Source organism: Urocampus carinirostris, chromosome 20, assembly GCF_059441175.1.
Source record: "Urocampus carinirostris isolate Australia breed hairy pipefish chromosome 20, RoL_Ucar_1.0, whole genome shotgun sequence".
In the NCBI taxonomy this organism is placed as follows: Eukaryota; Metazoa; Chordata; class Actinopteri; order Syngnathiformes; family Syngnathidae; genus Urocampus; species Urocampus carinirostris.
The window spans coordinates 6,912,852-6,929,307 of record NC_142368.1 but is presented as its reverse complement, the minus strand read 5'-3'; the positions used below and the strand labels follow the sequence as shown (position 1 = coordinate 6,929,307).

General features: G+C 40.2%; 1 protein-coding gene and 1 long non-coding RNA gene across 2 annotated transcripts in view; both read left to right on the top strand.

The window, feature by feature from the left end:
* Nucleotides 1–16,456, top strand: part of LOC148346107 (uncharacterized) — a 255,697-nt gene that overhangs the window by 117,969 nt on the left and 121,272 nt on the right. The window lies entirely within an intron of this gene.
* The window catches only part of lrfn5b (leucine rich repeat and fibronectin type III domain containing 5b), a 40,216-nt gene continuing 31,665 nt past the window's right edge, over nucleotides 7,906–16,456 (top strand). Inside the window, exon 1 of the mRNA XM_088325109.1 lies at nucleotides 7,906–8,419. The gene's annotated coding sequence lies outside the window, so the exon portion shown is untranslated. The remainder of the gene's footprint in view (nucleotides 8,420–16,456) is intronic.

Genomic DNA, 16,456 nt, shown 5'->3' with positions numbered 1-16,456 from the left:
CTCTCCAGAAAAAAAAAATCGAAATTTTAAGCGCATTATATTTCACTCTGACGTTGGATGATTTGATAAAATTCACGAAATAAGAATAATGCCAGAGCTTGTGTCACCATATCAACAAATACGCCACTTTAAAATTGTCTACTTAACACAATTACTTCAGATCGTTGAGGCTCAATTTTAACTTCCAGCCATTATCTGCACCGCTTATCCTCACTAGGGTCACGAGGGTGCTGGAGCCCATCCCAGCCATATTCGGGCAGTGGGCAGGGACAACATTAACTGGTTGCCAGCCAGTCGCAGGGCACACAGAGACAGACAATTCGCTCGCTCATTCACACATATGGACAATTTGGACCGGCCAATTAACCTGACATGCATGTTTTTGGGATGTGGGAGGAAATCGGAGTGCCCAGAGGAAACTCAAGCAAGCACAAGAACTGTGCCCCGGACGCGTTGACCAATGCGCTGCCGTGCTGCTCAATTTAAACTTGATTTAAAAAAAAATAAAGGTTTCAAAACAAGGTGCAAGCAGAGTTCTTTTGTAAAACCGTCACAAAATACTGCAAACTAGAATAACAACATATTTATGTTTGGTGCAGACGGCACTGGGCACCAAGAAGTGCGCCGTGTGCATAGCTCTGCCCGTCCCTAGCGCTCACCCAATCAAATTGCTCTGCATGCTTGGCTGCGTTTCTGGTTGTTTACAGTTTTTCTTTGGGTTTTCATGTCAAGTCAAGTCACTTTATACAGCCCTTAATCACAAGATGTTTCAAAGGACTGCACAGGTTACAATTACACCATCCCCTGATCTTAAACCAACATGCAGGCAAGGAAATCATCATAAAGTGTCTCAACAGTGAGCCTAAATTGTTTTATAAGCTTCCCTATGGACGATTTTTTAGCGTAGTACAGCCAAAATGGGGTCTGTTGGTGTCATCAATTGACTTTAAACTGTAGTGGGGACCGAATCATTCATGCAATTAGCGCTACATTAGCTATACACCCACTACACTCGACTCCGAATTATCTGAATTAGAACACTATAAATGAGATTCGCAGAGCTTAATTTTATCTCTGAGCCACATGTACTCATGCTAGTGAGCCATAGGTTCCCGACCCCCGTAATAAGGGATATTTGATACATTTTTTTCTAGAATTACACCAGGAAATTCACAGGCATAATGCCAAAGCCTATTTCCACAAACCATCCCCCACAAAATCCCTGCAGTGTTTTTTTTACTAATATCCAAAACGTAATTTCTGTTTACTCCTAATTTATTGCCAAGTGATTAATTTCAATACTATTTCCAAACATTTCAGTAATCATTTAAAAAGTTATGTAATTCATTGCAAAATTATTACAGTTCAGACCAGTCTCTAATCACTATGTTGTAAATACCTTTGCCTTTTCTCTTTAGTCTTTATTACATGTTTACCCTGGAGTGCCATGCTAATCTCGTTGCGTACAATGTTCACAGCGTCTATATTAATGACAATACAGACAATTTAATTATATTTCATTACTATTTCCCCTTTATACAAGATTTTTTTTGAGTGATTAAATACAATGCTACGTTTCAACTTTCCAACTCTGAGTTCTTTCTATTACGGAACATCCGCACTTTGCAATTACGTGCTAATTATGTCAAAAAAAAATAATACATACTAATTATAGGATAATCAAATAATTGCAATCATTTACAGATTAGAATTTTCTTAAACCGAAGTCATTGATACTGATACCAAATCCCGATATCACCAATACTATACATACATAAGGCTTCAACCAAAAAAACAATGAAATACTTTCAAAGAGAGACGCTTGACATTAGATTACATTCGATTATTAGCAAGCTTCTGATCATTCATTGCAAGTCCAGTGAGAAATAGTCCTAAATAAGGAAACATTACTAATATTTCCTAAATTTGGAGGAATATACAGACAGTTTTGCTCTTTTGAAGTATTTTTTTTCTTATTTTACTGAAAGGATATCACAATTGCTCTTGGTAAAAATGTCAAGAACCGGAACAGGAGGAGAACCCAAATGCGTGACTTTTCTGATACAAATTTTTTTTACGGGAAATAGGACAGTCATGCCAGTGATTCGGCGATCGTTGGGCGGAAGACGTAAGACAGCAGTCTGGCGTGGAACGACAGGAAGCCAGAGGCCGACGAGATCGATACCAATTGCACGAGCAGATATCGGACGGATGGGGTCGATACCGGACAGGACGGGACAGACAGGATTGATATCAAAACTGGATATCGAAATGAAACAGGACAAACTAGATGGGAACAAAACTGGAGCCCGATATTAATCAGGACAAAATAGACGGGAACAATACCGGACAGGAAACACAGACAGGAAACCTACGTCTTGCGGGTGCAGAGGTTCGTTGACGGACTGACAAAGGGGAAGTGAGCACTGAGCTTAAATGGGAGGGAAGCCAATCTGTCAACGAGCCGCAGCTGGTGCCGCACGGGCGGGGCAAATTGGGCACCATGGCAACCGTGACAAAAAAAGCTTTTAAAATTATCATGAAATTAAACAAGTTACTCTAAAAAATACCGGCTTTTAGAACAGTTTCAAATTTCTCGTCCTGGTTTGGGCTTTCTCCTGTTCTCCTTGCAAGTTCAAAATCCATCGATCTCTTCTGTATTTTGAGTGTCTACTAAACCATAAATGAATCATAATGTAAAATAAAATAAATAATAATATCGTCTCACTTGTGGTGTAAAAATGCAGCCAATACTGTATTAATTACTATAACAAGTACCAATACAATAAAATAAAACCCGTTATTTAGAGTAGGTGTCACGAGGGGACCAGACCAGAACGGAGGCAGGAGGCAGGAAGGGAGAACTCAATTGCGTTGACGATCAAAACTTTTATTTACCAAAATAAAAGTCGTCCAAAACTCAGGGACAAGACAGAACAAACAGGCTTTAACAAAAAAACGTGCAAACACAGGTTTCTTCCGACTCAAACAAAACAGGACAGAGCAAAACAGAACGGGAAATGCAGACAGAAAATGCAATGAGTCAGCACCCGTAAAACCCAAAACCCACCCTTAAGTAGCAGACGCGCAAATTAGCTGATCTACTGCAGCCGTGCCCAGGGGGCGGGGCCAGCCGGACACCGCGGCGACCATGCTGGACACGACAGTAGGATTAAACAAATTGCACTAAAAGAATACGTTCACCCTATTTCTATTAGGTTAGAAGGATACAATTGTTCAAATTCAGTAAAATTAAGCAAAATGTTAGAAATATAATAAATGAGGGAAAATAATACAAATGAGTACAACCATCAGTTGATGGAACAAATACTTTTGTTTTGTAGCGTGAATAAAAAAGTGCAATGAAATAAGGCCTGTTATTTGCCTCATACAATACCTAGTATCTCCTTGTTCCACGGACAGACTGAGGAGATCATTTCTTCCTCATGCCATGAGGCTCTTTAACTCCACCCGGGGGAGTAAAATCCCACATTAAACCCCACCCCCACATTTGCATATTAACCTATTTTTATTACAGTGTGTATTTTCCGTAGCACTATTTAAATACTCTATAGCAAAACGTTATATTGGCTATTTTTGTATTCTATATCTTTATTTTATTATTTTATCTTTCAACACATGGATACTGCTGGAAGTGTGAATTTCCCTACGGGGATGAATAAAACATCTATCTATCTATCTATCTATCTATCTATCTATCTATCTATCTATCTATCTATCTATCTATCTATCTATCTATCTATCTATCTATCTATCTATCTATCTAGTAACAGAACTAACCCAATTGGGTAGCAAATATGAAAAAACTAAGATTCTTGAAGGACCTCTGTACATTTCCAAACTTCCCCAAAGAAAGTGGCTGACTTTGTTTTTTTTCAGACTACGTCAAACAGTGTCCAAGTATGGCAAGATTATTTAAGTAATGTCATGATTACCTAAGTGGAGCCACCTGGGGTAATCATCTGGCGCGCTGGAATGCGCTTCCTGATTGGTTTATGTTCCCTTTTTAAGCACGCTACGCCGAGACCTCTTCGTCTGAGGATTACTTCTGTACCCCGTATGACTCTCCCGATTACATGTGCCTTCTTGTTTACCTGATTCTGCCTGCCTGCCTCCGATCCGACCTGCTTCCGTCCCACGCTACGATCTTCTCTCCAGTCCCGGTAAACTCGACCTGCCTCCGTCCCACGCTACGATTGGCTACGTCTTCCGAGGTTGTCTTCACGGCGTTGCTGCTGCTGACGTTCGACTGTCATCGCGTTTCCCGCTAACCCTTGCGCTTCCCCAAATAAAGAATTGTACGAACGCTCTGGGGTCTCCTGCTCTGTTCTGGTCCTTCCTGACAAGTAATGAGATTAATTTGATATTAATACATTATCCCTAAAGTTGTGTCATATTTTTGTAAACATTCATGCTTTGATCATGGTATGGATTTTGATCTGTTTTACTGCCATTTCTCTTCTTAGTAATCCACTTTTTAAGGTTTTATTCAACTATTTCCTCAGATTTTTTTCTGTTAAGCGAAGGTTTGTAAAACCCCCTGAGAAACCCTTTTGTGATTAAAGGATGAATAAATAAACTTGACTCGAAGGTATGTAACGGGACCGGGGAAGAGATTGGCGTATCGTGCCAGCACATCCGCAAGGGAGCTCTAAGTTTCAGCCAAGTCAACAGTTATCTAACGACTGATCCTCTCCTTCACTTTGCTTTAACAGATGCAAGAACCCCCAGAAATAACATCCTATATTTCACTGCCTCCTTTTCAATTAGGTTTATCCCTAAAGCGTCACGATCTACCGGTGCCCATCTGTCAAACGCACCTGCTTACGAACTCGGAGTTTATCAACAACTGGGATTTACAGCTTTGGCTCAAAATAGCAGACTTGTTTTCGATTTAAAACATGGCACCTTGAGTTTTTCTCACCCCTCACATGATCTGCACGTAAACTCAGTTTTTCAGGGTTTGTGCACCTTTTCATAGCCAAATTCAATCACTTTTTAAGGCCTATTAGACTATTAGAAGAAGAAATCAAGTGTGAATCATGTATCTTGCAGATCCACAAATAGATCTGCAATTTATCTATCTATCTGTCTACCTTGGTCATATCCCCCAAGAGGGCTAAACGACTGAAAGACATACACGTATACAAAAACAAGCAAAAGAAAAAAGTAGCAAAAAACACAAAAAATTGACCATTGCAGACCCAATCACCGAAACACCCAAACAAGTTAAGTACCTCGGCACCCAAGTGGGTCATGCTTTCGTCCCCCCAGATGAAACGGGACACAAGAAATCAGCCATGTTCCTCGGGTCAGGGTGACACAACACACTCTTCTGTTCAACAGCAGGGCCCGACAGTTTTCACTGGTTTACCCCTGCCGCATCATACAGGTGCCCTGCCCATCCCTTATAACACGTCAAAACATCCCACTATCCTTTTACAACACCTCTCATTCATATCACTAACAAATTTATACATGTGATTTTTAATTATACATTTGTAACCGCGGTGTACCTGTCCCACCAAAGAACCACATTCACGTTGGACTGGATGATGAGGTTTTTATTATATTTGCTGCAAATGAATGAGTCACAACACAACACCTGGTAAGCTTCTTTGTTGGCTTTGATCTCTTTGGCAGCTTGTTGTAGATTGCCAGCAAATACATATCAAAGAGCTTTCTTTTCAGTTTACATAAAATATATTTTACAATATCAACCATCACAATACATTTTTACATCCATTTTAACAAGATACTTTTAACAAAAGATCGTATAGTGTTTTTTTTTTAACGTTTACAATGAATTCAACATATTTTTCTTTAGTCTGAATTTTAACCAACATCATCCTTTTTGTATATATGAGAAAATAGAAATAATAACAATAATGAGTATAAAAACGAGTACAATTTACCTGCAAATGAATGAGTCACAACACAACACGTGGTAAGCTTCTCTGCTGGCTTTGAGCTCTATAAGGGGAATTAGCATTTTAGCACAACATCCAACGTCGGCAAAACTAACATAAAAGGCGACAGAAACAAAACGAAAATTAATCCAAACAGCTTGACAACATCAATCACATTACTCTGCATGTTGAGAGATTTGTCAGCTGTGGTTTTAATGTTTAAAATTAACTTTTCGCGGAGCACCAAAAGGTCGTGTCTTACCTTTGGCAGCTTGTTGTAGACTGCCAAAAACCCCCACCTTCCTGTCGCAAAGTCTAAATCCAAACCATACCTTACCACATACCAGCAGGTGGCACTGTTGGACTCCATCATTGCAGGACACTTACACACAAACTATACAACATATTTCAGCAGGAATTTCAATAAAACAAAAGTTATTATTACACCCGTTACACTATCCTTTTACAACACCTCTCCTCTCATTCCTATCACTAACAAATGTATACATGTGATTTTTAATTATACATGTGCTTTTATAAAAATATCATTTTTAGATCTTTAGATCGCGAATACATTTGTGGATTTTAACAATACGTGTGTAAATACTTTTGAAACAAACCTCTATATGTAGCCTACATTTTCAGGTGCAGGAAGTTCTTCCCATTTAATTTAACACAGGGAATCACTAACTTAATTTTTTTGCATGACCCATAATAAATGTCCATAATTGATACGTATACACTAATACACATATCACAGTGCCCTGTGTAGGCGTAGCATCCATCTGTCCTCTTCGCCGCGACCAGTAGGCAGGTATGACGCTTGATAGGACAATGCCATACAAACTAATGCAAGCTGCCGTTAATCGTGAGGAAAGAAATGCAATAGCAAAGCGGAGCCACCAGAGAGCAGCGTCAATGTCATTTTTAAGCGGACTTGTTAAGAAACATGGGAAAAATTTCAATCATTTTCAAGTACTTTACCCAAAGTTCAAATTAAATTAGATGACTTCAAAACACAACGTTAAAATTAAATTATTTTCAAGGATTTCAAGCACTACTCCAAACCAAAACTTTCCAGCTGTGCTTCTGAGCGGGTTTTGCCTTCAAATCTGCAAATCTGATCCGATTTGAGGAGCTACCATCTGAGCCTGATTACAAGCTGTGACTAAAATCAAGATATATATATATATATATATATATATATATATATATATATATATATATATATATATATATATTATATAAATTGCACACAGGGTTGGGTAGGGTTACTTTAACTTGATTACTTTCAATTACTTTTGGATTACTCCAATACCAAATATGCTAATAAAAGACAAAAGAAACTAAATATGAATACAATTATGACTCACAACACGTGGTAAGCTTTCTCTCCTGGCTTTGATCTCTGGCAAAACTAACATAAAATGCGACAGAAACAAAATGAAAATAAATCCAAACAGCTTGCCAACATCATTTTTTGCCGTTCCATGTATTCCGTTACTCCCCAAGCCTGCACAAAATTTAGTCATTTTATTCATATTTAGTTTGTTTTGTCTTTTATTAGCATATTTGGTATTGGAGTCATCCAAAAGTAATTGAAAGTAATCAAGTTAAAGTAACCCTACCCAACCCTGTTTGGCCATGCCCAACATGTGTAAAAAACTTAACCAACCTTTTTCTATTGTGTGAAATTGCAGGTTTTAGCTTGCATTTGCAGGGCATTATCGCCATCTACTGTTAAAGAATGTAATTGACTCTTAGATTTTTCTTTCTTGCATTATTTTGCCAAACACTGAAAACATGTCAGCGGCACGCTCCTGGGCCCCAACCCACCACTTGAGAAACTCTGTTTTAGAGAAGGCGAACATGGTGCATGCTGCATTCTGTCGCGCGTGCAGTCTCTCTCTTTTTCTGCGTGTGCATGAATAAATGATGACACCGGGCCGTGAGCGCGGCCGGCAGGCGTCGTGTGTGTGTGTTGCATCTGTTTCCGCGCACAAACGCTCTCTGTGCAGCCGCCATTGCCATTCCGAACACAGGCACCGGCGAAATGCGCGCCCATGACGCTTGCGACCCTCCCGGGCGATCGGGATTAAGAGAGAGGGACGGAACCAGAGAGAGGGAGGAATTATAGGAACATCTGGCTGCAGTCATTCGACGTTGCTGTTCAAAAAAAGCAACTTCGTCTTCCTCCTCCTCTCTCTTCATCCATTCCCACCTCGCTCTTTTTTTGGAAAGGGAGGAGGTGAGGCAGGCTCTCCCCCCACCCCCGCCGCCCCGAGCGATGCTCACTCTTACCGGTTTGGCGGATCTCTTTTTCTTCTCCCCCCCCTCATCGAAGGGCATCGACGGGGCTGCTGAGGCCGGCCACATGTCACCGGAAGCCAGGCGGACGTGCGCGGGACACCTGCATTAACCCGCTCCCGTTTTCTCCCCCATGCCGGACTTCTTTCTTTGACTGCGAGGCTGGATGCCTCCTCCTCAAGGTAAAAGGGGATTTCACAGCTGTCAGTCAACTCTGGAGACGGGAAAAAGGCGCTGGCGTTTAATTGAGTTGAGGTGTGTGCTTGCATGCAGCACTCCTGCAAGGTCAAAAAAAAGATGGATTGGAGTTTTTCCACACAGGGGCTGCGATTGGAAAAAGATGTCCGCTGCTATGAGTGCGTTATTGATGCTAGCCCCGGGGATGCGCTTATAACCGCTTACTGACGAAGCTTCTTGTTTCTGTCGCCGCTGACAAGTGATTAAAGCCGTAATGATATGCAAATGAGTCGTCAGTCACAAGGTGCGATGGAGTCTAACCCTGGGGGAGCGTGAGAGGCTTCCGAAAGCGGGCTGGAGTGGGGAACGTATACATATCAAAGGGGTTTTGATGCAGTTCTGAAAAGAATAAGAAAAACAATGGATAAACTGAGTTTTGTGTTTGTGTTTATAGACCAAATGGAGATTAAATCATCAAACAACAAGGGGAAATAGAATTAAACCGGTACTCCACAATGTTGTGCTCCGACCATGTGACAGAATATACTGCAATGTGAACTGTTGCCTAAGAAACCGTTTTCACACTGCACAGTGAACTTTACACTGCGGTAATAAGATCATAAAACACAACACTGTGGAGTGACCACACCTCAAATGTCAACTTGGACTCTCATATTGACATCTTCTGTGAGGAACTGAATAAACTGGGATAAAAGTCTTAATTGAACCACCCCAAGAACGGGGTTTGTAGACCTTTTTCATGGCCAAATTTTTGCAAATCCTCCCGTACCATTAAGAGAAAAAAATACAATGTGAATCATATGTTTTGCAGAGCAACAAATACATCTGTGATTTTCATAAGCAATTTTTAATCTTGCGACATATAAGACATATAATTTTTAGAACTTTAAGTAAATCACAGGTCAGCACAGCGGTGCAGTGGTTAGCACGTGTGCGGCACAGTTCTGACGTCATGAGATCGAACCTCCTGTGAGGAGTTTGCATGTTCTCCCCGTGCCTGTGTGGTTTTCGTCCGGGCACTCTGGTTTCCTCCCAATTTCCCCAAAACATGCATGTCAGGTGAATTGGCCTAACCGAATTGTTCCTAGGTGTGAATGAGCGAATGAGTTGTCTGTCCCTGTGTGCCCTGCGACTGGCTGGCAACCAGTTGAGGGTGTCCCCTGCCCACTGCTCGAAGACAGCTGAGATGGGCTTCAGCACCCCCGCGACCCTAATGAGGATAAGCAGTGCAGATGATGGATGGATGGAGTCGATCGCAAATATATTTGTTTTTGACACAAATCTCTCCCCACATAGTTGTTGGGTAAAATATGTAGCTTGCATTTTCACTTGCAGGAAGTTATTCAAATTCCAATTTTCTACTGGGAAACCCTACAGAAAGTTTTTGCATAACTCATAATTGATACATAATCCTTGCACCAATACACATGCACCTGTCCCGTAGGGGGAGATGACGCGTCCCAGCAAACGTATGCCAGCTGCCGTTAATCACGAAGGAAGAAATGCAAATGGCAAAGTGAAGCAACCAGGGATTAGGGTCAGCGTCATTTTTGAGCAGACTTGTTGTGAAACATGGTAACAGTTTCAAACATTTTCAAGTATTTCACCCAAAATTCAAGCACTTTCCGATCCTTGAAAACACAGACTTTAAATGCCAGCATTTTCAAGGATTTCAAGCACCTGTATGAACCCTGAAAAAATGGTGGAGCGTTTTGTTATCTAGGCATCCACAACCTTAACATATACATGAGGCTGGGGACTTAATCAAATTAATTAATTAAAAAAAAAATCCCCCCCAAAAATCAGCAATTTAATAATATGATACATTTTGAAAATTATTGATGGAGTATTAGTATTCAATTTATTTATATAATTATATGGTAACTGTGATAAAACTGTGTTGAAACATCCATTGCAGCCTGGTCATCCTGGAAGGGGGAATACCCTCAAGTGCGGCCCCTTCTCAAGGTTTCTTCATTTTCCTCATGTTGAGGTTTTTGAGTTTTTCCTCGCCCTCATGTAGGCTTTAGATCAGGGGATGGGGTAATAACAGTCTGTGGTTTGCAATAATTTGTGGTCTGTGCAGCCCTTTGAGACTCTTTGTGATTAAGGGCTATACAAATGAACATGACTTGACTGAGGTTTTGAGATTTTCCTTACCCTCATGTAGGTTTTAGATCAGGGGATGGTGTAATAATATGTGGTTCGCAATAATCTGTGGTCTGTGCAGCCCTTTGAGACTCTTTATGATTAAGGGCGTCACAATAAAACATGACTTGACTTGACATTTAAAATTAGTTAATGTTGTCTGAACACTTCACAAATGATGTATTTTTCTTAAACTATTGCTAAATAGAACTTTCTTTAAATAAATATGTATTCCATGGGGTTTATTATGACAAAATGATTAAGACATCCGCAGTGTATGCTGTTACCATAAAAATGATCTTTAGTGTAAGAAAATAAGTTAATGATAAGGAAATATTGTGGAGACACCAAATACAAGAATTAAACAAATATCTTAGTTAATATGCAGCAGGGAACTCGTTTTGAACTTGTGTACATGTACAATTTATGTCCACCCAACAACATTGTGGAGCAACCATCAAATCTAAGCTAGAATTGTGATTATCATCACTAATACCCTTAGCAGATTTTTCTGTAAAAAAGTGCTCGACATAGCAATTATGCTCATGTTCTCTTTACAGGAGCTGCTGTTTTGGTTAGCACCCGAGTAGAAAACTGACTCAAATTGGTTAGCGGGATAGCTAAGTCTTACAGCTTCTGCGCAGAGAAGCTTGCTTTTGTTTTTGTCAGCAAAGGGAGCAGAATTTGGGAACCAAACGATAGATTCAAATTCATTAGTTAACACAAAACTATTGAAATTAGAATTTATTTTGGTTCTATTCATCTTTGTTTTGTGGTAGATCCTCTTGTCTTGATTCACAACTATACCCCTTAGTTTAAAAAGTGGCTTTCAACCAGTGGGCTGAGCCACACTAGTGTTCATTGAGACATAGTCTAGCATGCCACAGGAAATTGCACAAACAAGCATGACATTTCGTCCGGTGAGCAGCCAAATAACTATAACTCTTGTCCATATCAGTAGGTGGCAGCAGAGAACTTTTTCTTTTTATATGCTAATTATCTGAAAGTAAGGTAGCACAGTATTTTTGATCATTTATTTTGTTTGACGAAGCTTTTTAAGATCGCACTGCACAAAAATAAAAACTAATATAAAATAAAGATTTTGTTGTTTTGATGACTTTAAAGGGACAGTGCAATATTTAGTGCCTTCAAGTGGTACAAAAAACGTCATTCAGTTAAAAATTGTTCTGAATAAAAGGCAAAAATAAAAGAATGTTCATACCAATGTTAATTTTTATAAATACTCACAGGTTGAGAATTTTTTATTTCTTTTACATAGTGGAAAACATACCTAGTAGTCACCACTGTCTTTGTCTGGCGTCTTGCTGCTACGCTGTGCTCATTTGGCCCTGATTTGCGTTGGCAGTAGACATTTCAGTGCCATGCAGTGGTGAAATATTACACAATGTACCTTTAAAGGGGAAATGTGTAATATTTAGTCCCTCAAGCGGGTCAAAAAACCTTTATTCAGTTAAAAATAAAAATTAAAAAAATAGATAATGGGCAAGAATACATGCGCCATCATACCAATGTTAATTCTTATAAATGTTCATAAGTCGAGAAATTTGTATTTCTTCAACATAGTGGAAAACATATCTAGTAACCACCGCCATGTTTGTCTGACATCTAGCTGCTACGCTGGGCTCATTTGGCAGTAGTTTTTGCTCGCATTACACAATACAGTGCCATCCAGTGTTAAATTTTTACACAATGTACCTTTCATTATTAATGTGAACTAAAGAAATAAAAAGGAAATGTAAAATGGAGTAAAAAAAAAGGTCAATTTTTCGCTCATTTTGATGATCAATTTTGTCATTTTTCTGGAAAAACAAGAAATATTTACAATAAAACAGGTTAAAAATACAATACAGGAGAGCAAAAACGTGGTCAGGGTCGTAAGCGAGTCGTAAGCCAGGAAAGGAGTGTAGATAGAATAGAATAGAATAGAATAGAATATACCTTTATTGTCATTGTTACAAAATGGGTTAACATATTGTGACAACGAAATTGGACATGACACTCCAGGTTCACACATTCACAGTGAGGTAAAGAAACCAAGAGGATAAGGAACAGAGAAGATAAGGTCATAAAACAAGGAGAATAAGGTTATAGTTATAATTGACACAATATTTACACAAAGAAATGACGGCATGAAGGATGTTACATAAAGTTGGTATCGTAAATGAGGTCGGGGACAAAAATAAGTCGAAAGCCAGGACGGGAGAGTAGACGTGGTCGAAGCAGGGGGACAGACAGGAGCAAAAAACAGGTGGGAGTCAGGGTCGAAAAAGGCTTGCCTAGTGTTAACTGAGGTTCGCAGACGGACTGACAAAAGGGGACAGATAGGAGTGGGTTTAAATAGGGGCAGGGAGCCAATCAGAGTCTGAGGCAGTTGGCGCCAAAGGAGCGGGCACAGGTGATTCACATCGGTAATCATAACAAACTTAATCCTGTCAATTCAGGCACCCTGATATTTTAGTCAAAAAACGTGTGCCTCGGCTCCAAAAGTGTTTGGAAACACTGGTTTCAAACAGCATCTAGGGATGTAATGAACACGCCATTGACCATAAATTAAGTATGGCATCTCCTCGTGCTAGCCGAGTGTTCGCCATCACGTGGGGTTATTATTCCCAGGCGCCCGCAGGCATCCTATGGATCCTTTGCGCAGGGCTTACCACACCTCTTTTTTTTATGTTGTTTGTTTTTTTTCCCTCTAATATGCTTCACACGCAAACAGGTGAATGCTTGACCACGCTTCTCTGTCAGTGACCCACATTTGAGAGACGCGGCGGCCGTTGCTTGTTGTCAGTTTCGGCTCGCAGATTTTTGAGGTTTGACGGAAAAGGAGATTGCAGAAATGCCTGAAGTGGTATTATAAAAAAAAGTTGTATCGGTATTCAGGGCAAAAAAAAAAGGTTTGCGGTTTATTGTGGAACAATCTATCAGGTGTACCTGCTTTGAATTGTGAATCATTTCAGCAAATTACTCTGACTGGGTTTATACAAGAACAAGTGGTACTCATCCTTGCGGTACAAAAATGGGGATTTTATCTCATCTCATCTCATTAGCCATACCGCTTATCCTCAGTAGGGTCGCCCATCCCAGCAATCATCGGGCAGTGGGCAGGGGACACCCTGAACTGGTTGCCAGCCAATCGCAGGGCACACAGGGACAGACAACTCATTCGCTCATTCACACCTAGGGACAATTTGGACCGGCCAATTCACCTGAAATGCATGTCTTTGGAATGTGGGAGGAAACCGGAGTGCCCGGAGGAAACCCACGCAAGCACGGGGAGAACATACAAACTCCGCACAGAAAGTCTGGAGCTGGATTTGAACCCACGACAGGTTCCCATGACACGAACTGTGCCGCACAGGCGCTAACCACTGTGCCGCCGTGCTGCCTGGGGATTTTATTTGGGGTTCTATTTTGGTTACTGGTCCTTGAGACTTTGATTTGTGCGAGCTGCTGGGATAGAAATTCGCATCAGGGTTTTGTGTCATTTACTGAAATGCTGCTGAAGGCTGATTTTTATTAGATATTTTCAAAGTTTTCAGGTAATGCCGAGTGCTTTTTCGCTAGAGTGCCGAGGTCATGTAAAAATCTGGTTGACGTCAACTTTTATCATGTGGCGTACGCGAGGTGAGCTGCGATTGGTTGCGACATACTCCGAGACGCTTCGACAGGAAGATGGCAATGTGATGGATAAAGAGGGGAGATTTTGTTACGCGGGCGTCAAAGATGCGGCCCGCGGGCCAGACCAGGTGTTAAAGTCAATCATTATTAAGACTATTTCGTGGCCATATTTACACAAATAAAATGCATATAATGTTAAAATCTAATCGTTATACCAAGAGCAGATTTTACTCACGTCCTCCATGATGTTGATAAAAAGGGAAAGAACCCCGCCCACAACGTGGGCGTGATTTATTATACGTCAGGGAGAAACAGCACACATGAGCACTTCACAATAAAAGAATATAAGGTTGATAAACGTACAAGAGATGCAATTAGACTGATTATTGAAACGTTACTTCATGTGTGTGTGTGTGTGTGTGAAAGATTGTTTTTATGTTTTGGAATATAAAAACAAGTTATATTCACACAGTGAATTCTGAGAAATATTACAACCAAAACGACCAACCTATCACCAGGCCCATCGAAAATTTAAATCCGGCCCGCGAGACAACGCAGAGAAGCACCACAGATAAATGAGCTGTGGTTTGAAATACGTCTACTTGATGTCTCCAAAGCCAGGCGACACTCGCAAAACAAATGGAACTGTTTTTCTTTCTTTCTCTCTTTCTCTCACTCTCTTTTTCTCCATCTCACCTTTTTCCCTCCTCCTCCTTTTCTTTCTCTCATTTACTGTCTCTGTTTTCCACCCCTCTCTCTTTCTCTCTCTTGTTTTTTCTTTCTCTCTGTCTCTTTCCCCCTTTCCTTTTTTCTGTCTCTTTCTTCCTCCTTTGTCTTCTTTTTTTTCTCTATATCTTTCTTTATCTATTTGTCTCTCTTTGTTAAATTGTCTTTCTTTTCTATTTGTCTCTCTCTTCAGTTAAAGTCTGCTGAGGCCGCATAAAACATTGAAAAAAATAGTTAATTGAAAAAATACTTAAAATGAAAAGTGTTTTTATTATTTTATGGTCTGTTTAAAGTTGTTAACTATGTTTTACTTGTGTACATCACTTTCAAAGGGCTTTAGAAATTTGAGTTGAGTCTAGTCATATATAGTTTTCCTCACCATTTTGCGATTCGACTTTAGCGTCCTCGGTGCATCGCGGAGTTTTTCTATGAACAGGTTCTACAGATAAATAAGTAGTTTGCGGAATCACGGCAACACATACCAATCGGAAAACTGGCTTCTGTTCCCTGGGAGGTTTGTTTGAAGTTGGGAAGCAGTATTTCTCTAGATGTTTCTCTCTACAGACACCCAGGCTATAATTCACAATGTATACATGCAGGGAATAAATAGTCCGACTCGGATCAGAATTTGGATCTTTAGAGCAATGCGAATACATTACTTACATCTCAAGTGAGAAACAAATAATCCAGTATACATGCCATTTGCGAGCAATTCGATTGGGGGTGGGGCAAGGAACAGCAACGTCATAATCCTAATACACGTTGTTTCCGACATTACATAAAGAGTGATTTCATTAATGTCACTCACCAAACTCAACAAAGTACACAGTAAAATTATACGTATCAATTTAACACTCTGTAGATAATGTTCACTGAGATTAAGGTAGTGTTAAAAGTTTACCCTGTAAGTGTCGATTTAACATCGTTTAGTTTAAGGCACTAGGTAGTACCGTAAATTCCAAACTATAGAGCGCACCTGATTATAAGCCGCACCCACCACATTTTAAGAGGATAACCGCTTTTGTGCTTACACAAGCCGCACCTGTATATAAGCCGCATGCGCCCACATAAACACAAAATTAACCCAAACCCGACTTTAAAGTCCAGCGATTGAAACTAAATGTCCTTCATTAAAGTACACAGTCCAAAAATCACAGCCGGCAAAATGAACGGAAAATGATACCGGTACTTAAGGTTTGATGCAGACCCGCAGAGTCCTGGTCCTGTTGAAAATAATCCAAGGAAAAAAAAGTATATTTCCAAAGGTAAGGGTGGGAAAAATATATATCCACTATTGTCCGCTGCGTCCACAAACACGTCTCACCTTTACTCCACTTCCCGTCAGCCCCCGTTGTTTTCGCCCCTTCTTTTTGATTCGCCCGTGGAAAACATATCAGAATAAGTCTCTAAAATAAACACATTACAAAAATATACAGTTGCAAATACATATTATACATGGTTACACATATTTACAAAGAAAGACGGTACACCGAGAGAGTTTTCAAAGC